Here is a 21,939-nt window from a genome sequence, read left to right on the forward strand (position 1 = left end):
TTAATTGAAGGGCCAATTTAGTTAACCACTACAAGTCTTACTTAACCCGAATCAATAATCTAGGAAACCCGTTAATTTAGACAACTGGCCATTGCTTGAGTTAATTTGTTTTCTAAGAATTAGGAATAGCGAACGTGAACCTAATTATCTTAATCGGTAGCCAATGAAGAATTAATCTGATACATTAAAATCATCCATGGGAACAAATGAGTCGTACCTAAACAGAAGTCCTCTTTACTATTGAATTTAGTTGGTAATTAATTGTTTTAGTTGCTAGTTAGTTAATTTGTGTGTTGGTTATTCTAATTAAGTTTCTAGTCTTGTAAAACTAGAGAAAACCCCCTTTTTGTTATTTGTTTTATTTAGATAATATTAGCATTTATTTTAATTGTTTACCGTTCCCTGTGTTCGATACCCTACTTGCTTGAACTATATTACTAATCGATAGGTACACTGCCTTTCGTGTGTTTATTTTGTGTCTAAGTTAGTAGGATTAAAACTAGTTGGTTTTACACACATCAATAAGCATGCCCTAGAAGCTTGGATCTATGATTTGGAGCCGCTGCATGGCTCAAATCAGGTCTGTATGGAAAAGGGACTAAATGGACTCGACGAGTCAAAAGCTTGACTCAGCGAGTCATATGAAGATATTCGTGGACTCGACGAGTTGGATGAGCAACTCGGTGAGTCCGATGAAGATTGCCTTAGACTCAACGAGTTGTTCATACAACTCGCCGAGTCAGATGAGTTTCCCCGAGAAAAGTAGTGTTTGAGTGAAATAGCTTCATTCCTTCTTAGTTACATGTTAAGTTAGCAACTTTACGTGTTCAGATGGTTCTAGGGGCTCAGATCTACAAGTTAGATGCTCTGGAATGGTTTAGAATTCAACTGTATGGAATCTGCACGACAGGACTCGGCGAGTTGTTCTTCGGACTCGACGAGTCGATTCGCGAGTCCCCGTTTTTCTTCGTCTTGTGAGTTCAGGGTGAGTCAGTGAGTGGGAAAGGGACTCGCTGAGTTAAAGTTGGTGTTAGTAAAGAAGGGACTCGACGAGTCTGCGCCCTGACTCGACGAGTCCGGTCAACTAGAAGTTGACTTTGACCAGGGGTAAAATAGTCATCTTACCCTGAGGGTATTTTCAAGTAACTAATCTAGTGTTTTTGGGATTTGTAGCCAGGCACTTTCGGAGCAGCAGCCAGCCACTTTTAGAGTTAGCATCTCAGCAACCAGCATTACGAGTTGAGTTTCCTACCAGTAGGAACGGGTCTACGGCCACAATGCCTACCCGTCTAGTTAGCAGTAGATCCGGACTTCGGTCCGATGCAGTAGTTTAGTGTGCTTAATGTCTTTGTGATTCAAGCATGTCTTTGTGCTATGTGTTCTGGACTTCGGTCCGATGCAGTATGCAGTATATGTGCTTATGCTAGTTGATATGTTATGCTCAGTCAGTTTCCGGAATTCGGTTCGATGTAGTGGGCGAGGCCCCGGTTAGTCCGGACTTCGGTCCGATGCAGTTAGTCGGACTTTGGTTCGATGTAGGGGCAAGGCCCCAATTAGTCCGGACTTCTATCCGATGCAGTTTCCGGACATTGGTCTGATGCCGGCGGCAAGGCCCCAGTTAGTCTGGACTTCGGTCCGATGCAGTTTCCGAACTTCGGTCCAATACAGGGGGCAAGGCCCCAGTTAGTCCGGATCTCGGTCCGATGCAGTGGGAAAGGCCCAATATGTGTTTATATGTTATTGTATGGTATGTGGTAGTTTGGGGGAGCTCACTAAGCATTGTGCTTACAGTTTCAGTTTTGGTTTCAGGTACTTCCGCAAGCAAAGGGAAGAGCTCGGGATGATCGCACTACACACGCCACAGTTTCAGCTTTTGTCCTGGGAGTTTATTTTAGATACCATGTTATGTTGATACAGTTCTTTTGTCATGACACATCTACTATAACTTTTTGGTATTTATGACGGACGATTTCATGACATATTATGATGGTTGCTAAATTCAGTATTATTTTAACAAAAAAATTTGGGTCGTATTTTGGGTCGTTACAAGTTGGTATCAGAGCCTTGGTTTGAGGGATTCGGGCGCACTTACGGGTGTGACTGAACTCAAACTAAGGAAATAGTAAAAATATTTTCGAAAGAAAAATGTTTTCAAAAGAATTTTTGAGAAAGAGAGTTAAAAAGAAAAGAGTTTTGAAAACGAGAAAAAGGGTGTGGTGCATGCGATCAGCCGAGCTCAAGTAAGTAATCCCAAATTACCCATACAAGTTTATATTAAGAATACCTGTTTCAGTTTCAGTAGAACATCATGTTAGAATAGGACTAAGGATCTAGGAAGATGCCTTATGTGCCTGCTATATGTGTTTCAACTTTAAGGGAATTGCATGCTAGTATTGAGTAGACAGCAGTAGGATAGCCTGTTTAGGTTATGCCTGATAGTATGAGTTTAGCATTGTATGCTAGTACAGTTTCTCGTTATGAGGATAGAATTGCTTAAGTAGTTTCCTGTGTCCGAATGTTGTTTGCTTTTTGCTTTGTGGGACTCTGAGTAATGGGAGTTAGCCATTAGGTGAATATGTCACGTCGCATGTGACCAGGGTTGAATAATCTCAGAGTGTTGGATTTGGCTATACTGCGCAGCTCTTGTTTGAGTCCAACCATTGTAGAGACGAGTCTTTTACTCGAAGGATTATCCGAACCTCGTCACATGTGATGGTATTCAGGTGATGACTAATTGGCATTACAAGGAGGCCTTTAGCAGCTGAGGACTGGTCTATGTTGAGTCAGATATTTCCCCTAGGTCAAGCCTAGGATGAGAGTAGCAGAGATCAGTAGCAGTAATAGTGACTTGGTGGAGACGAAGAGGATCTTGAGGAGGGTACAGATACATGTGGAAGGTAGTAGAGGCCCATACTACTGGAAGCAGAGGATCTGTACTTGAGTCAGGGAAGGCCGAGGCGAGACCAGCAAACCTGTAGTAGTAGCGATCCCTCGAGATATATCGGTGTTTCAGATGTTTATCAGTAGGTGTTTTTCAGAATGGTGGTTTTACACCCTAGGCCAGTAGTTGGCAGCTCAGGTGCTGGGGACAGATCAGGATCAGGCTTGGGGGCCGAGCAGTTGGATGAGCAGACTAGGGAGTTTTTCACTTCAGAGGTTACCCGTATCATACTTGAGCAGACTCCTATGATCTTCGGTTCGATCAAGGAGGGTATCTTGGAGTTGTTGGATGAGAAGTTGAGCACATTTTGTGACGAGATGGCAGCCATGATGGGGTCGCGCACACTTACCTTCGGGGAGTTTCGGGCTTGGGGAGCTCCAGACTACCATAGGGATCGAGACCCCATTGCGAGTACTAGGTGGTTGGCAGATGTTGCTAACACGTTCCGCATTAGCAAATGTCCCGAGGGGGACAAGGTTAGATTAGCATCCTGTCTTCTGAAGGACAGGGAACGGGACTGGTGGGAGGAGGTTGGGCATGGTATCGGGGATGACACAGCACTTGATACTATGACATGGGCCGATTTTACCACCAGGTTCAGAGCCGAGTTTGCACCGGTTATTGAGGTGCAGCAATTAGCCAGAGAGTTTCAGGACCTTACTCAGACTACAGAGACAGTGGCGGAGATTACCGCCAAATTCAGGGAGAGGGCTCTTCTTGTTCCTCAGTATGCAGTTGACGAGGAAATGAAGAAGGCCCGTTATCATGAGATGTGATGGAGTGATATCCGCTAGTTTGTGAGCCGATCCAACTGTAAGACGTTAGATGATATGATTGCGAGGGCGAGAGAGAGAGAGAGAGAGAGAGAGAGAGAGAGATTGATCTTGAGATGGAGAAGAAGAGAAAGTCGGAGGTGGCTTCGGGTACAGGGAGTTCGGGCAAGAAGCCCAAGGTTTCGGATCATAGGTCCAGAGGTCAGCAGAGCCACAATCGGTGTGGCAAGTGTGGGAGATTGCATGATGGGGCGTGGAAGGTAGGGAGTTCCGGATGCTACAAGTGTTGTCGGACTAGGCATATGAGCAGAGATTGTATAGTTTCTACCACCGCCACCGCAACATCAGATCTGATTTGCTTTCGTTGCAATTAGAGGGGACATAACAAGTCCCAGTGCTGGAGCTTAGCAGCAGCAGGGAAGGTGTCGGCACCTGCCCCTGCTACATTGAGGATTACGGACGGTCGTCAGGGCCGGGCCGAGGCGCCAGTGGCAAAGAGTAGAGCTTTTCAGATGACAACACAGGAGGCGTGAGCGACTCCTGACGTGGTGATGGGTATGTATTTTCCTTTTATCTCTGCATTTATTATTGATTGTTTCTAATGATATATGTTTGCGTATAGGGTCGTTCTTAGTGAACGACATTTCAGCTACAATGTTATTTGATTCGGGGGCTACCCGCTCGTTTGTCTCTCTTGCGCTTAGAAAGAGGTTTAGCAGAGCTGCAGGGGAGCTGGATTGTCCACTCGAGGTGGAGATAGCCGATGATAGGACCGTCAAGGTCGTGAGGGTGCATAGGGCATGCTCGCTGTGGTTATTCAATGAGCAGTTTTCAGTGGACCTAGTCCCTATTCCTTTGCGAGGGAACAAGGTCATAGTAGGCATGGATTGCTTGAGGCCCAATGGGGCGGTGATTGATTGTGAGTTGCAGCTAGTGAGGGTTCGCACTCCCAGCGGTGGAGAATTAGTGACTCAGGGTGAGAGGCCACAGCACGGACCGATTCTTTGTTCTGTAGCGAGAGCAAGGCGCTTCTTCCAGCAGGGTTGCACAGGTTATGTCACACCTGCGATGGATACCCGGGATAAGGGTATGATGACAGTAGATGATGTAGCAGTGGTGCGGGAGTACCCGAATGTATTCCCAAAGGAATTTCCTGGGATACCTCCGGAGAGACAGGTTAAGTTCAGGATTGACCTGGTTCCTGGTGCGGCTCCGATAGCAAGGCACCATATCGGTTGGCTCCTCCAAAGATGCAGGAGTTGTCTATGCAGCTGTAGGAGCTGCTAGACAAGGGTTTCATCATACCGAGTAGTTCGCCATGGGGAGCCCCGATGTTGTTTGTGAAGAAGAAGTATGGGTCGCACCGTATGTGCATAGACTACTGGGAGTTGAACAAGGTAACAATGAAGAACCGTTACCCACTCCCGGGGATAGATGACTTGTTCGATCAGCTTCAGGGAGCATCTTGGTTTTCCAAGATTGATCTGCGCTCTGGTTATCATCAGATGCGGGTCAAGGGTGAGGATGTTCAGAAGACAGCTTTTAGGACCCTTTATGGTCATTATGAGTTTGTGGTGATGCCGTTTCGGATCACCAACGCTCCAGCCGCGTTCATGGACCTCATGAACCACATGTGCAGGCCGACGTTGAATTGGTCTGTGATTGTATTCATCGATGACATCTTGGTTTATCCCAAGACTCAGGATCAGCACGAGCAGCACCTGAGGGAGGTGCTAGAAGTCTTGAAGAGGGAGAGACTTTTCGTGAAGTTCTCCAAGTGCGAGTTCTGGTTGCGCGAGGTGCAGTTCCTTGGGCACCTCGTCAACCAGAAGGGTATATTGGTCGATCTGGCCAAGATAGAGGCCGTGATGCAGTGGGAGGTTCCAAAGTCTCCATCAGAGATTCGGAGCTTCCTAGGTTTGGCAGGGTACTACAAGAGATTCATTCAGGATTTCTCCAAGATAGCAGTTCCACTCACCCGACTAACCAAGAAGTCGGTGGTGTTTCGTTAGGGGCTTGAGCAGCAGGTGACTTTCGAGACTATCCGACAGCGATTGTGCGAGGCATCGATTCTGACCCTACCAGAGGGAGTGGATGATTTTGTAGTTTACTGTGATTCCTCGATCACATTTTTGGGAGCAGTGTTGATGCAGCGGGGGCATGTAATAGCTTACAACTCTAGACAATTGAAGCCTCACGAGGCTAACTATCCGATGCATGATTTGGAGTTGGGGGAAATGGTGTTCACCCTCAAGATTTGGAGACACTACCTATATGGGGTCCGTTATACCATTTACACGGATCACAAGATTCTGAGGTACCTCATGCACCAACCGAATCTTAACATGAGGCAGCATCAGTGGTTAGATGTGGTGAAGGATTACGACTGTGAGATCCTTTATCACTCGGGGAAGGCCAACGTAGTAGCTGATGCCCTAAGCCGCAAGGCAGCAGCGGCCTCGATCAGGGATATATGCCTACGGATGACAGTGATTACTCCATTGTTGGAGCAGATCAGGGAGGCACAGGTCGAGGGCCTCAAGGAGGAGAGGCAGAAAATGTGAGAGGATCGTGGGCCGAGTAGCTTCCTTTGACTATGACAGTCGGGGATTGTTGACCCGTCATGGGAGGGTTTGGGTACCGTACTGGGGCGGAGTACGGCAGGTGTTGATGGACGAGGCTCATAAGTCTCGATTTTCCATTCACCCAGCGGCGACAAAGACATACAGAGATCTTCGACCCGACTATTGGTGGCCCTGCATGAAGCGGGATGTCGCATGTTATGTGGAGAGATGCCTGACCTGCAGGAAGGTCAAGGTAGAGCACTAGAGACCCCACGACAATATGTATCCGTTACACATTCCCGTATGGAAATGGGAGGACACTACCATGGATTTTGTCACTAAGCTTCCTAAGACCACATGGGGAGTGGATTCGATTTGGGTCATAGTGGATCGGCTGACCAAGAGCGCACATTTTATACCGATCCAAGAGAGCATATCGGCTGAGAAGCTAGCCGACATCTTTGTACGCGAGGTAGTAGCACGACACGGAGTGCCTGTGTCGGTAGTGTCAGACCGAGATGTCCGTTTTACTTCCAGATTTTGGAAGCGGTTTCATGACGAGATGGGGACTCATCTTCATTTTAGCACCGCCTTCCACCCTCAGACGGACGGGCAGAGCGAGAGGACGATTCAGACTCTCGAGGACATGCTCCGAGCATGTGTTCTAGACTTTGGTGATAGTTGGGATACGTATCTTCCACTAGCGGAATTTTCGTATAACAACAGTTACCACACTAGCATAGACCGCCTTCCTTTCGAGATGCTCTACGGGAGGAGGTGCAGGACCCCGGTTTGTTGGGGCGAGGTCGGTCAACGAGTCATTAGGAGCACCGAGGTGGTGCTCAAGACCACAGAGTTCATCCAACAGGTTCGTAGCAGACTGCAGACTGCGCAGAGTAGACAGAAGAATTACGCCGACGGGAGGCGTTCAGACTTGGAATTTCAGGTGGGAGATATGGTCTTCCTGAAGGTATCACCTTGGAAAGGTGTTATCAGGTTTCGGAAGAGGGACAATCTGGGTCCCAGGTTCATTGGTCCTTTTAGTGTTCTGGCCCGGGTGGGTCGGGTTGCTTATCGGTTGGATCTTCCGGCAGAACGTAGCCAGATCCACAACACTTTACATGTTTCTCAGTTGCGAAAGTGTATGGTGGACGAGTCAACAGTTGTACCCTTGGAGGATATTCAGGTTGATAGCAGCCTGAATTATATCGAGAGACCAATTGCGATCTTAGATTGGAAGACGAAGACCTTGAGGAACAAGGTGGTTCAGTTAGTGAAGGTGCAGTGGCAGCACCGAAAGGGTTCAGAGTGGATGTAGGAGTCCGGGGGGGAGATGAGGGAGCATTACCCAAAGTTATTTTCAGATGCAATAGCAGCAGCAGACTTCGAGGATGAAGTCTAAGATAAGTGGGGGAGAGTTGTAACGCCCCATTTCCGGTATGAGATTTAAATAAGTGTTTTCATTTCTAAAGGGGTGCTCGACGAGTGTGTAGCCCGACTCGTTGAGTAGAGACGGGACGATCACGCGTTTTGAGCTAGCGACTCGATGAGTCCATACGCTGGACTTGGCGAGTCCGCCTGTCTGAATGAAGCCCTAATTTTAAGAGTTTGCACCCTATTTAAACACACTTATATGCCCCCAAACTCACCTATATCACTCTCAGAACATTTCCCCTGTAAAACCTATCCCCATTGTTGAGTTTGAGTGTGCTTGTGATAGTTTGGAAGCTTTGAGAAGGAAAGAAGGTCCATAGAAGAGAAGGAAGATCCAGGAGTTAGCTTGCATTTGTTTTACATTCAGGTAATGAAGTTATGACCTTGTGTAGTCCCGAAAAATATATTTAACATTCACAATGTTATGTTATGAATTTAGATCTTTTTAGTTTTTTTTTTCGATAAAGAATAAGCTCTAGAACTTAAAACTAAAAAATAAAAAAAAAATAGGTTCCTTGGAGAACCAATAATTATGGTTCTCTATTGAACTTTTCTATATATATATATATATATATATATATATATATATATACACACACACACACACTTTGTCTTTGGTATATTGGATCCCTAAGATCAATACATCCATGAATCCTACATGATTAGTTGGTTGATGCAATAAAAATAACTTTTAATCATCATTTAAACCTTACTGGGTCCTCCTGTTTAATCCAATCGTTTTAAGAGCGTGTATGGGATTGCTTCTAAAAATGGTTATTGATATAGGCTTGTTACCAGATTCACCATCACCAATTCACAGTAGCCCAACTCAAGGACCACAGGAACGGCCCAAGAGAGCTAAGAAAATACCGGCCCGACTCCTTGACTGAAAGTAGCTGAACGAGTCTTGCATCTGCATGGTTTTAGGAGGACTTAGTCCTTCCTCAGGGTCAAATAATGGGAGCTAGTGCCCCTCAAGTAGAATCCACGTTTACACTTAGTACATCCATTTCCTTTTATTTAGAAATTAGATCATTCAATCCTTTTATAAATTTGTAACATGAAGGTTAAAAAGATATGCAGAAAATTGTTCCAAAATTCTCCTCTGTTCCTACTTTTTCCCTGTTTTCTGTTCTCGGAGCTTCACCCACTCAATGGGTGTCTATCATTGGTGCTTTCATTCCATTCTCATGCCTCCCAAAAACGAAGCCCAAGTGCGTGACCCACCAAAAATACACGATCAACTACAAGCTCCGATTCACTTATCCACTGCCACAACCACACGCCTTGACACCATTGCAAACCAACTTACCATGCAAACCACCAACATGACCAACCAAACGGAAGCTATCAACAACCTCATAACCATTCTTGCCACCAATCACATCAATCAATGACCACCACCACCACCACCCCCACCGCCACCCCACCACCACAACCAACCCCGACCACTCAAGATCAACCTTTCCAATTTTGATGGTTCTAACCCTCTCGATTGGCTCTTTCAAGATAATAACTATTTCGAGTATTATACCATACCTCTCACCCAACGTGTTCCACTGTCCGTCTTCTACTTCACCGGTGATGCCCTTTCTTGGTACAAACACTTGGAAACTAACCACATGCTCGGCACCTGGCCAGAATTTTCCCGTGCTTTGGAACTCCGCTTCGGCCCGTCCTCCTATGAAAACCACGCAGCTGCTCTCTTTAACCTCTGCCAAACCTCCACTGTACTCGCTTATCAAGCTGAATTTGAAAAGATAAGCAACCAAGTCCAATGACTGCCTGACAACTCGCTCCTAAATTGCTTCCTGTCTGACTTACGTACCGATATTCAGACTAAATTGGCCATACTTCACCCCACTTCCCTCCACCAAGCTTATGGTTTGGCCAAATTGGTGGAGGACAAATTGTCCATGGGTCGAACTCGCCCACCATATTCACGTCCCTACACCACACCATCTTCATCTGCTACACTCGCCACACCTTCAACCCCTAAACCCACATCCACTGGTATATTACCCTTACCACCCATCTCCAAACCGTCAGTGCCCATCACTCGATTATCTCCAAAGGCACTGCAAAAACAACGGGCAGACGACTTGTGTTTTCGCTGTCCAGAAAAGTATACACCAGGGAACAAGTGCACCCAACCCCAAAATATGTTGGTCGTTGATAATGATGAGACGAATATTGAAACCACCGATATCACAACCGCTTCCACAGATGTCAACCACAACAACTCGAATCACCAATTCTTCTCCTTATCCACCGCAGCCTTCTTTGGGTTGTCCTCCCCACAAGCATTACGTCTCACTGGATTCATCAAAAACCACCCAGTCACCAAATTAATTGACTATGACAGCCCCATAACATTATTCAACCCCGGATCACTTCGTTCCTTCAACTTGATATCAAACCAATCCCGGAATTCTCTGTTATGGCTGGAAATGGTGACAACATCAAATGCAATGGCATTTGCCCAAACCTGGCTGTTGCGTTGGATCACACGATCTTCACCATTCCGTTTTTTATTCTTCTTGTGGAAGGGGCCGAGCTCATATTAGGTGTTGCATGGTTAAGCACATTGGGCCAATTCTAGCAGATTTTGCCATCCGACAAATCACTTTCAAGGTGGGCCCCAAGACTGTTACCTTATGGGGTGAATCCTTATCTGCCCCAGTTTCCACACCTCAACTCAAAACCCTACTCACTAATACTAGTGTAGCTTCCCTATATACCCTTTACTTTCACTTTGAACCACACTCTCCCCCAAACAAATCAATTCTTACTCACCCAGACGCCATAATTGAACAACTCCTTCTTACTTACCGTTCCATCTTTGACACTCCCAAAACCCTTCCCTCATTCCAATCCCAAGATCACCATATTCCCACCCTACCAAACTCTCCTCCTGTCAATGTCAAACCCTATTGCTATCCTCACTACCAGAAACAAGTCATGACTACCTTAATTCACGAGATACTTACAGATGGTATCATCACCCCAAGCCGGAGTCCCTACTCCTCCCCCGTCCTTCTTGTCAAAAAGAAAGACGGAACATGGCGCTTCTATGTCGATTATAGGTCTCTTAATGCCATCACCATTAAAGACAGGTACCCGATTCCAATAGTCAATGAGTTACTTGATGAACTTCATGGCACTTCTATCTTCTCTAAGATCGATCTCCACGCCGGGTACCACCAAATCCGGGTCGCCACCACCGACACACATAAAACTGCCTTTCGCACGATCGATGGTCACTATGAATTTCTTGTCATGCCCTTTGGGCTCTTTAATGCACCATCCACCTTCCAAGCCACTATGAATGACCTTTTTTACCACGTCCTACGTCAATACGTACTCGTTCTTTTATGACATTCTGGTGTATAGCACAACTCCAGAACAACATTACAGTCACCTCCAAGATGTTCTGGACACCCTTGCCCGCCACCAGTTTCATGCGAAACAGTCAAAGTGCAGATCTGGGGTTCCAACTATTGACTACTTAGGCCATATTATCTCATTTCAAGGTGTCTCTGCAGATCCAGAAAAACATTAGGCCATTCACACTTGGCCCCCACCAACCTCCTTCACGGCCTTACGTGGGTTCCTTGGCCTCACCGGCTATAACCGTCGTTTTGTTCGCCACTATGCACAAATTGCATCACACCTCACTGATATCCTCAAACTTAAGCAGTTTATGTGGTCTCCAACTGCGCAAATGGCATTTGAGGCACTCAAAATAGCCATGTCCTTTCAAGTCACACTCACACTTCCCTATTTCACAACGCCATTCGATGTGACCACAAATGCATCCAACGTGGCAATTGGAGCTGTCTTATCCCAACACGATAAACCCATTGCTTTCTATAGAAAAAAGATGTGCCCCCGCATGCAAGCTTCTTCGGCCTACGTTTGCGAGTTATTTGCAATTACCGAAGCAGTAAAAAAATGGAGGCAATATTTATTGGGTAGGCCTTTTCGCATCTTCGCTGATCAAAAAAGTTGAAAGCATTTATTGTCACAGGTGGTTCAAATTCCAGAACAAGATAAATGGGAAACCAAACTCATTGGGTTTGACTTCGAAATCTTCTATAAACCGGGGAAAGAAAACCAAGTTGCTGATGCCTTAAGTCGTGTTGATGATACTCTCTTGCTTGGACTCTCCTCCACCAACCTTGCATGGTCATAGGAGCTCAGGACATTCTACCATTCTGATCCAGGCCAACAAATCATAACCAAAATCTTGGCAAACACTAGCAACAACAGTTTCCAGCTCCGTGACGGATTGCTTTACAAAGTTGGTAAACTGTTCATTCATGACAGCCAAGCCATCTGTCGCCTCCTGTTAGAAGAATACCATGCAACAAACCTTGGGGGACACACCTGAGTGGCAGCCACCATTCGTCGTCTCTCTGCCACGTTCCATTGGCCTAAACTCAAAGAAGACGTCCGTCTTTTTATCTGCCATTGCAAGATTTGTCAAGAGACCAAATACCCAACCCACAAGCCTTATGGGTTACTACAACCAATCCCCGTTCCAACACAGGTATGGAGTGATATATCCATGGATTTTATCACACACCTTCCACCATCCGGGGGGAAGACAATCATATGGGTCATTGTTGACCGATTCTCCAAGTTTGCTCACTTTGTTTCCTTGCCCACCAAGTTCACAGCAGTGTCATTAGCTGCCATTTTCTTACAGTTGATTTATCAATTACATGGGCTTCCCAAAAGCATCATCACCGACCGAGACCCACTTTTTTGAGCGGGTTCTGGAAAGAAATTTTCAAATAACTTGGTACATGCCTCAAGTACTCCACTGCCTACCACCCTCAGTCCGACAGCCAGACTGAAGTGGTCAATCGGTGTCTACAAAGTTATCTTTGTGCCTTTGCAAGTGACGCACCACACACCTGGAGCAAAATATTGTACTTAGCAGAATATTGGTACAACACGTCACACCATTTTGCCATTAACATGACACCCTTCCAAGCTCTATATGGCCGACCCATTCCCGATCTCAACCGATATACTCCAGGCAACTCTACTTCCACCACCATTGACATGACACTAACAGAACACACAAGGTTGCGGGCATTGTTACGGGATAATTTGCAACGCGCTCAACAGCACATGGCTGATTTGGCCAATCACCACCGCTTGGATTAACAATTTGCAGTTCGCGACTTAGTCTACCTCCGATTGAAAGATTACCACCAACATTCGATGCACAACCGACAGTCCAAAAAATTGAGCAAACGCTTCTATGGGCCCTTTAAAATCATTGCCAAAATTGGGTCAGTCGCCTATAAGCTTGATCTACCTCCGGAGTCTCGCATTCACCCAGTGTTCCATGTATCCCTCCTTCGACAAGCATTTGGCAATCCGACACCTACACCTTTACCAGATTTTTGTAATCATCCAGAGCTCAAGGACGAGCTCGTTGTGGAGCAAGGGGGAAGTTGATACAGGCCTAGTACCAGATTCACCATCACCAATTCACAGGAGCCCAACTCAAGGACCACAGGAACGGCCCAAGAGAGCTAAGAAAATACCGGTCCGACTCCTTAACTGAAAGTAGTTGAACGAGTCTTGCATTTGCATGGTTTTATGAGGACTTAGTCCTTCCTCAGGGTCAAATAATAGGAGCTAGTGCCCCTCAAGTAGAATCCACGTTTACACTTAGTACATGCATTTCCTTTTATTTAGCAATTAGTTAGTTCAGTCCTTTTATAAATTCGTAACGTGAAGGTTAAAAAGATATGCTGAAAATTGTTCCAAAATTCTCCTCTGTTCCTACTTCTTCCCTGTTTTTTGTTCTTGGAGCTTCACCCACTTAATCGGTGTCTATCACTTATTGCTAGAATTCGCGGTTTTTTGAAAAGCCCTTTTTTTGGTATAAAGTTATTGTTGTCAAATATTTTTTTTACTTATAAAAAGTCAATAAGCTAATAAATTATTTAAAAAAACTCTCTCAAACACCCACTAAATGGCCGGTGAAACTAAAATTATCGATATAAATTACTAATATATTTACAAGATGAAAAGGCTTGGTAACAAATCCTAGATTAAGAAAACTCTGCCAACTTGTTTATTTTGTTTTCTTTATGTGACCTACCACCTACGGAAATAAAAATGGCAACCAAGGTACGACAAATGAAAAGAAAAAATGATATTCTACCACCTTAATCGTATAAAAACTAAAAAAAAAATTGGATGTTTGAAAATCATACCTACTAATTAGGATCCCATGTCGTGAGTCTCTTGCCAAACACAAACAACAAGATGCTAAACTGTCTGTTCTTCAGACTCCATCCAACCCGTAACACCTCCTCCTTATAAAGCGATAGATTAGTTGGTATCAGAAAAGAAGTAAACAGCTAAACAAGTAATTTCGAAAAACATATGCAAGAACTCTTAATGGTGACGATCAAACGTATGAACAGCAGTTGTCAGTTTTCGTTAATCAAACGGCTGTATAGTTTTTCTGATGACCCCATAACCAAGATTTATATATTAAAATGGCTAAACGAATCATCAATCCATTGTCGTCCAGCGGTTAGGATATCTGGCTTTCACCCAGGAGACCCGGGTTCGATTCCCGGCAATGGAATTTTTTGTTGCTGTTTTGCTTGTTCCAGGAAACTCTTTTGTACGTGTATTAACAATCCAATTCCAAATGTATCCAAATTCCAAAACATCAATAAAACAAACACATTCATCATCGATTTTTACTTCCGTTAATTTGAAAACGGGAGTTTGAGGGGAATGTTTTATTTAGGGTATGCATGTAGAGTGTCAAATTCCATTCCCACATTGCTACTAGAATAGAAATATACAATTTAAATAAGCTCTATAAAGAAGACCCTACAGCAGCCTAATATAATCACGCAGCCATGTAATAAGCACATAGCGAATTATTCTTTCGCCTTTTACTAAAGAATACCGTGTGTTTGTTACATCAAGTGGCATATGTAAATTTTTGGAGAGGTGTTCCTATGTTGGGATGCTTCTAGCAACTAACAGTTTTAACTTATTAGTTATATTTCAAAGTTTTGAGAGCTATTTAACTTTGCAATGAAAAAGTTTGAAACTATTTGTGTTTCAAATTTTTGGCTAAGTCCACTCAAAACAAAAGTGGCCTAGCCTATTTTTGGAGTTTGGAGAGGTGTCCTTTTTTAAGAAGCCTATAAAAAGTTAACTTTTTAAGCTATTGTTCTGATGCTTGATTGTGAAATACAGATGTTTAGTAGTAAAATGTTGGATTTTTTTTAAATGCTTGATTGTGAAACCTCGCTTAGATCTAATAATTGGGAAAATATGAACTCTCGGAAACGGTTAACACTACAAATTAACCAATTGATACTTGTTTGACATCGATAAAACCAACATTTGCATCTTTTGTATATTTGACATCTATCACACCCGATGCATGTCATTCTATGAAAAGGAATTTATAACCAAGGTAGGACAAATGGAGAAAGTATTGTCATTCTATGACCTTAATCCTAAATAAAAACTAAAAAAAATGGATAATTCAAGAGCACAGCTGCTAAGATTACATGCATGAGTCTCCTACCAAACAACAAGATGCTAAGAATGTCTATTCTTGGGACTCCATCTAACCTGACAACGCCAATTGATTAGTTGGTGTAAGAAAAATGTTAAACAGGTAAACGTATGAAGAGCAGTTGTCAGTTTTGGATAATCAAACAACTTCACAGTCTTGTTGGTTGAGCCCATAAAGCCGTAATAAAATGCCAACACAAAAACATAAATCCATTGTCATCCAGCGGTTAGGATATCTGATTTTCACCTAGGAGACTCGGGTATCAGGAATAAATCAACATAATCGGTTACATTAAATAGTTGATTTATTTTATCTTGTAAATTATTCTCTATATATCTTCATGTAATAACTTTATTTTGTTAATATATATTCAAATCCTCCCATATTGGCGAGGTATCCCTTTCAATTATCTTCCTGTAATAACTTTATTTTGTTAATATATATAAGTTTTTTTTATAACAGTTCTAGTGTGGCATCCTCACCTATTGTTGCAAAAGTATCAATAGAGCCGGTTATGCCCTCCGGGCGGCCTTGTTCCTCTTGTTTTGTGCCGGAGCAGCCTTCTTTTTCAAACCCAATAGCCTAACCACAGTCCAATGATGGACCACATGCAGTCTCCTTCTAGCCCACTTCATGATGATGAGCCCACCAATACGTCTAACGCTTCATATCCAATACCACAACCACAACCACCGTTGAATACAAACCAACAATCTCTTTCAACTCATCACATGAATACACAATCAAAAGCTAGGATTTTCAAACCTCGACACCAATTGGATTTAGCTCATACATCTTCTCATGCTCTTTACTCGGCTTTATTTGCTCAAAAGGATCCGAAAGGATACAAATCCGTTGCTAAAAACCCAAAATGGATGTTAGATATGCATGAAGAAATGACAACTCTTCAACAAAATGACACTTGGGTTTTAGTACAGTGCCCTACTACTGAATGTCGTCAGTTCCAAATGGGTGTTTCGCACAAAGTATCATTCAGATGGATCGATTGAACGCCTCAAAGCATGACTTGTGGCTCAAGGATTTACTCAAGTTCCGGTTCTTGATTATTCTCGTACATTTAGTCTCGTTGTTAAGGCATCCACGACATGTATTGTTTTGTCTCTTGCAATTATCAATAAATGGCGTCTTCATCAACTTAATGTAAAAAAAAATTCTCAATAGTTATTTGAATGAAACTGTATTTAGGGAACAACCATCTGATTTCGTCGACCCTCGTTTTGCTAATCATGTTTGCAAATTAAAGAAAACATTATATGGCCTAAAAGAAGCTCCGCGAGCATGGTTTCATCTTCTTAGTTCATTTCTTATTGCAAAAGGTTTCAGGTGTTCTCGGTCATACACTTCGCCTTTTGTTTTTAAACGGGAAGTGTGCATTATTTATCTTCTTGTTTATGTTGATGATCTCATTTTAACCGGCAACAACAAAAAATTTATCTCTTCGTTTATTGCTAAACTTCATCATGAATTTGCCATTAAGGATCTTAGTGACCTAAACTACTTCTTGAGTCTTGAAGTTTCATATACGGATGATGGACGCATGACATTCTAGATAGAGAAAATTGTCTCCATGCTAAACCAGTAGGTACACTTCTAACCGCCATGAGATATTCATGTCCACCGATACCTCATATTCTAATCCAACTGAGTATTGCTCGTTAGTGGGCATGCTTCGGTACTTGACCATTACTCGGTCTGATATTTCATATATAGTTAATCAAGTAAGTCAATTTCTTCAAAACCCTACAACATATCATTTTCAAGGTGTTAAGAGAATTATTCGTTATATCAAAGGTACCATTTCTTTTGGGCTTACTTTCAAACAGCCTAATGACACATCTATTTTGGGTTATTCGGATGTTTATTGGGCTAGATGTACAGAAACTCGGAGGTCCACATCTGGTTACTCCATTTTTCTTGGGGGTAATCTAGTTTCATGGAGTGCTAAAAAGCAACCTACATTTGCTCGTTCGAGTTGTGAGTCGGAATATCGAGCAATGGCAAACATCGTTGCTGAAATCCTTTGGGTCACTCACTTGTTGCGCGAACTTCATGCTTTAGCGCCAGATCGCCCAACTCTATTATATGACAACCATAGTGCTCAATTCCTAAGTCAAAATTTTGTAACGACCCAATTTTTCAAAGAAATTTTTCATGTTTAATTAATCAAACAAATTTCCATAAATCATGAAATTCCAAAATAATTGTTTTCAAATCCACATTCATTACAACTTTATATTCAAAAACATCGGAGTGTCCCGTAAAACATCGGTGGGAGAGTGCACGCCGTGCCATCAAGCCTTGCCCTTGCCCTTGGGCTCAAATGTACCTGAAACAAATCCACAAATTGTAAGTTAATGCTTAGTGAGTCCCCAAGAGCATACCCCACATGCAATCCACATATCACATATCATATTAGTTATAAAGCTATCTTGACTACATAACATATCATATTAGCTAAAAAGCTATCTCTACCACATATCCTTGCATGAGGATGCCATGGGCTCCCCCCATGGTCTTTCTCTACTGGACAACCATGGGCTCCCCCACATGGTCTTACATCCAAGTGCCATGGGCTCCCCCCATGGTCTTACATACAAATATCACAAAATCACTAGCATGCAACTTAACATAAAGTTAACTATCATACCATATATCTCTACTACAGCTAGTGTACCACATATCATAAAAATGGGCCGGCCTTGGTGCCTTAGACCCATTGGTATGGTGAGAAGACTCACCTCTGGAATGCTGAACTGGTAAGCAGAAGTCATATATGTCCCACGCTACCTCTACTCAACTGCCTATATCATTAAGTGATTAACTTAACACCAACCCATAAATACCCTCAGAGTCAACCCTGGTCAAGGTCAAATTCAAGGTCAACAATCAATGCTGACCTCAACTCGTCGAGTACAACCAACAACTCATTGAGTTCCTTGCATAACTCGTCAACTCGCTAAGTCACTTGAATGACTTGTCGAGTTCCATAATGTTTTCGGCCGTGAACCCTCAGCCGCAAACTCCTGACCGCAAACCCCTTCTAGTCGAATACCCCTTGGTCATAAACTCCTTGGCCGACTCGTCGAGTTGATAGGGGAACTCGCTGAGTCCCCTTTCATGTTTGCTTGTCGCGATCATACAGGGATTCCAAGGCTTATATTTGAAGCCCTAAGGTACCTATAAGGATAAAGTTTCCAACTTTACCTTTTAGAACCATTCCAAACGCTCTAAGGTCCTTCATAAAGGTTGGAAAGCTCCAAAGCTTTTCCATTTGATCCAAAACTTTAGGGATCTGAAATCCCTTTTTTCCAGAAAGGTTCCTAGTCCTCAAAACGTCCCAAAGATGGAAGCTTTATGGACATGCATGTCCAATACATGTCTTTATGGAAAAATAGCCAAAAAGAGGGAAATATGCCCTAAAACCCTTGCATGGTGTCCTTACTCGACCAAAAGCCAGATCTAGCCCACCTTGGGACCATTTTGCTCTGAAGATTCATAAAGTTGCAAACTTTATGAATCTCATGCATGCATTCAACAAGAAGGGTAGGAAATAAAGAGTAAACTCAAGATCTAGCCTTATTCTTTGATAAAAATCGAGTCTTGAAGACATACAACAGTTCACAAGATGATTAAGCTCAGGGATGGGTGATTGGTTTGCTGGATCTCCTCACTATCTCCTTCTTCTTAAGCTTCACAGGTTACTCTAGCTCACAAAATGGAAGAGAATGGGGATTAGGGTTAGCACTGACGTTCTTAGTGTTTAGAGGCTAATGGGAGGTCAGACTCAAAGCTCATTAGGAGATTATATAGGGTGCAAACCCTAAAATTAGGTTTTTGTCTTAACAGCGCTTACTCGCCGAGTCGGACTTCCAACTCGTTGAGTAGGGTGTAAATCTCGCGTCCCTGAGATGACTTCTACTCGATGAGTTGGGCTCCCAACTCGCCGAGTCCACCACCAAAACCCTAGATCTTACATAAATTAAGTAATACCTGGAAGAGGTGTTACAAATTTGGTGTCTCATAAACGGGAAAAACATATTGATCTTGATTATCACTTTATTTGTGTTGTACAATAAATTTGAGGAACCAAGCTTCAGGTGGCTGACATTTACACAAAAAGTCTTTCACATCCACAGTTTGAATTCTTTCGAGCTATGCTTCATCTTGGACCACCATTGTCTCGCTTACGGGGGATATTAGTAATAAATCAACAGAATCAGATACATTAAATAGTTGACTTAATTTATCTTAGAAATTATTCTTTGTATATCTTCCTCTAGTAACTTTATTTTGTTAATATATATTCAAATCCATATTGGTGAGGTATCCCTTTCAATTATCACACTAGCTTCGATTCCCACAAGTGAACTTTTTCGTATTTATCAAGAGATAGAAGTAATAATAATTCAAACCCAAATTCCAAATGTAAAAAAGATATCCAAAAGCATTAAAAGAATTCATATTTACAAACGAAAATAAGCTATACAAAAAGAAAAAGAAAAGAACTAAATCGCCTGAAAGGCCAAAATCAAGCGGCTACCATATCATTTGTAGTACAACGATCATCATACAAGTTGTAATAAGTTGAAATTAGCCCTCAAAAACAAAATCTGGAACTGGAGCTAGACTCTGGAGAATGGGAGGATCTAGAAGGCATAATGCATAAACTTCCAAAACAGTTGTTAGTATTTTCATCTGAAAAGTCATTACGATTTTTTATGTGAAAACAACAGTTAGTATTTTTATCTAAATAGTGCATAAACTTTCAAAACAGTTGTTAGTATTTTTATCTGAAAAGTGCATAAACTTTCAAAACAACTGTTAGTATTTTTATCTGAAAAGTCATTACAATTTTTTTGTATAAAAACTATTGATAAAATGATTTTTTTTTTCATTTAAGCTATTACTTACCTACTAAAATCGGTTAGCAAATTATAGATGTTTACATTAGTTTCCTGGCAACATAAGGTGTATCACGTTGGGCTATTTTGGCAGATAAATAATGAATTAAATGAAACAAATAAAATTATAGTAGTAGTTTTTCTACCATATATATATATATATATATATATATATATATATATATATATATATATATATATATATATATATATATATATATATATAAAGGAGGTTGTAATCATTTTTTAGTATAATTAATGGTGAAACTATAAAGACTATAGTTTAAAAGGGTGTATAAAGTAGAGTTAATGGCATTCCCACATCGCAAGGTAAAAAAAATGTAGATTTAGAAATACATGTATAAATAAGGCCCTCCAACAGGTTATGAAATCATGCAAGCCATGTGATGAGCACAAAGCGAACTATTCTTTCGCCTTTTACTAAAGAACTAGGCGAATGCCCGCGCGTTGCGCAGAAACACCTATATAGTTGAAGTCTTTACAAATATATGATTTTTTAAATATAACAATAACGTTGTTGTTAAATTTGATATAATAATTTGTATATACTAAATTGATATAATATATTTATTATTTTGAATTATATGATAATATATACATTTATTATAACTTCATAATCTCAATCATTTGAATGACTTCTACCCGCGAGTTACACATGAATAAAATTAAATATAATATATGATTTGATGTTATTTATAGTTGTTTTTATTATTAATTAATTTTTAAAAATTTATTTGCTTAATGTTTTAATTTCTATCATTATAATTATTTAAAACATCAAACATTGTTTTTTTATTTTAAAGCTAACAATATAATCATTTATATAGAGTTGTTTTTAACTATTGTTATTGTAAGTTATTTTAAGCTACTTATTTGGAAATTTTTAACGATTATAAATATATATTTAATAAATATTTTAGTTAAGTTGAGATTACAATTTAGTTTTTGCTTTTATCACTACAATTTATCACTTTTAACTATTTACAAAATATTTTTTAGTTTTTTTAAATGGAACTGAAATTTATATTTGAGTTGACATTGTAATGCGCAATAACACCTATATAGTTGAAGTCTTTAAAAATATATATTTTTTAAAATATAACATTAACTTTGTTGTTAAAATTGATATAATAATTTGTATATTATTTTTATATAATATATTGATTATTTTGAATTATATGATAATATATAAATCTATTATAACGTCATAATCTCAATCGTTTGAATGACTTCTACTCGTGAGTTACACATCAATAAAATTAAATATTATATATGGTTTAATATTATTTATAGTTGTTATTTTTAACTAATTTTTTAAAATTTATTTGCTTAATGTTTTAATTTCTATCGTTATAATTATTTAAAACATTAAACATTATTGTTTGATTTTAAAGGTAACAATATAATCATTTATATAGAGTTATTTTTAACTATTGTTATTATAAGTTATTTTAAGCTACTTATTTGAAAATTTTTAAACATTATATAAATATATTTATGAAATATTTTAGTTAAACTGATATTACAATTTAGTTTTTGCATTTATCACTATAATTTATCACTTTTAACTATTTACAAAATATTATTTGGTTTTTTAGTGGAACTAAACTTTATATTTAAGTTGACACTGTAATGTTATATTTAAATTAACAATTTAAGTATTTTGTCCAAACTGTTCAAAAATTGTAGCTTTAAACTTATAATG

General features: G+C 41.0%; 2 non-coding genes across 2 annotated transcripts; both read left to right on the forward strand.

Moving 5' to 3' along the window:
* Positions 1-14,262: 14,262 nt before the first annotated feature.
* Positions 14,263-14,334, forward strand: TRNAE-UUC (transfer RNA glutamic acid (anticodon UUC)). The gene has a single exon. It is a non-coding gene; the product is annotated as a tRNA-Glu (tRNA).
* Positions 14,335-14,613: 279 nt separating this feature from the next.
* Positions 14,614-14,731, forward strand: LOC111919263 (U5 spliceosomal RNA). Its single transcript, XR_002859442.1, has one exon. It is a non-coding gene; the product is annotated as a U5 spliceosomal RNA (small nuclear RNA).
* Positions 14,732-21,939: the final 7,208 nt, after the last annotated feature.

Source organism: Lactuca sativa, chromosome 9, assembly GCF_002870075.4.
Source record: "Lactuca sativa cultivar Salinas chromosome 9, Lsat_Salinas_v11, whole genome shotgun sequence".
Taxonomy (NCBI): domain Eukaryota; kingdom Viridiplantae; phylum Streptophyta; class Magnoliopsida; order Asterales; family Asteraceae; genus Lactuca; species Lactuca sativa.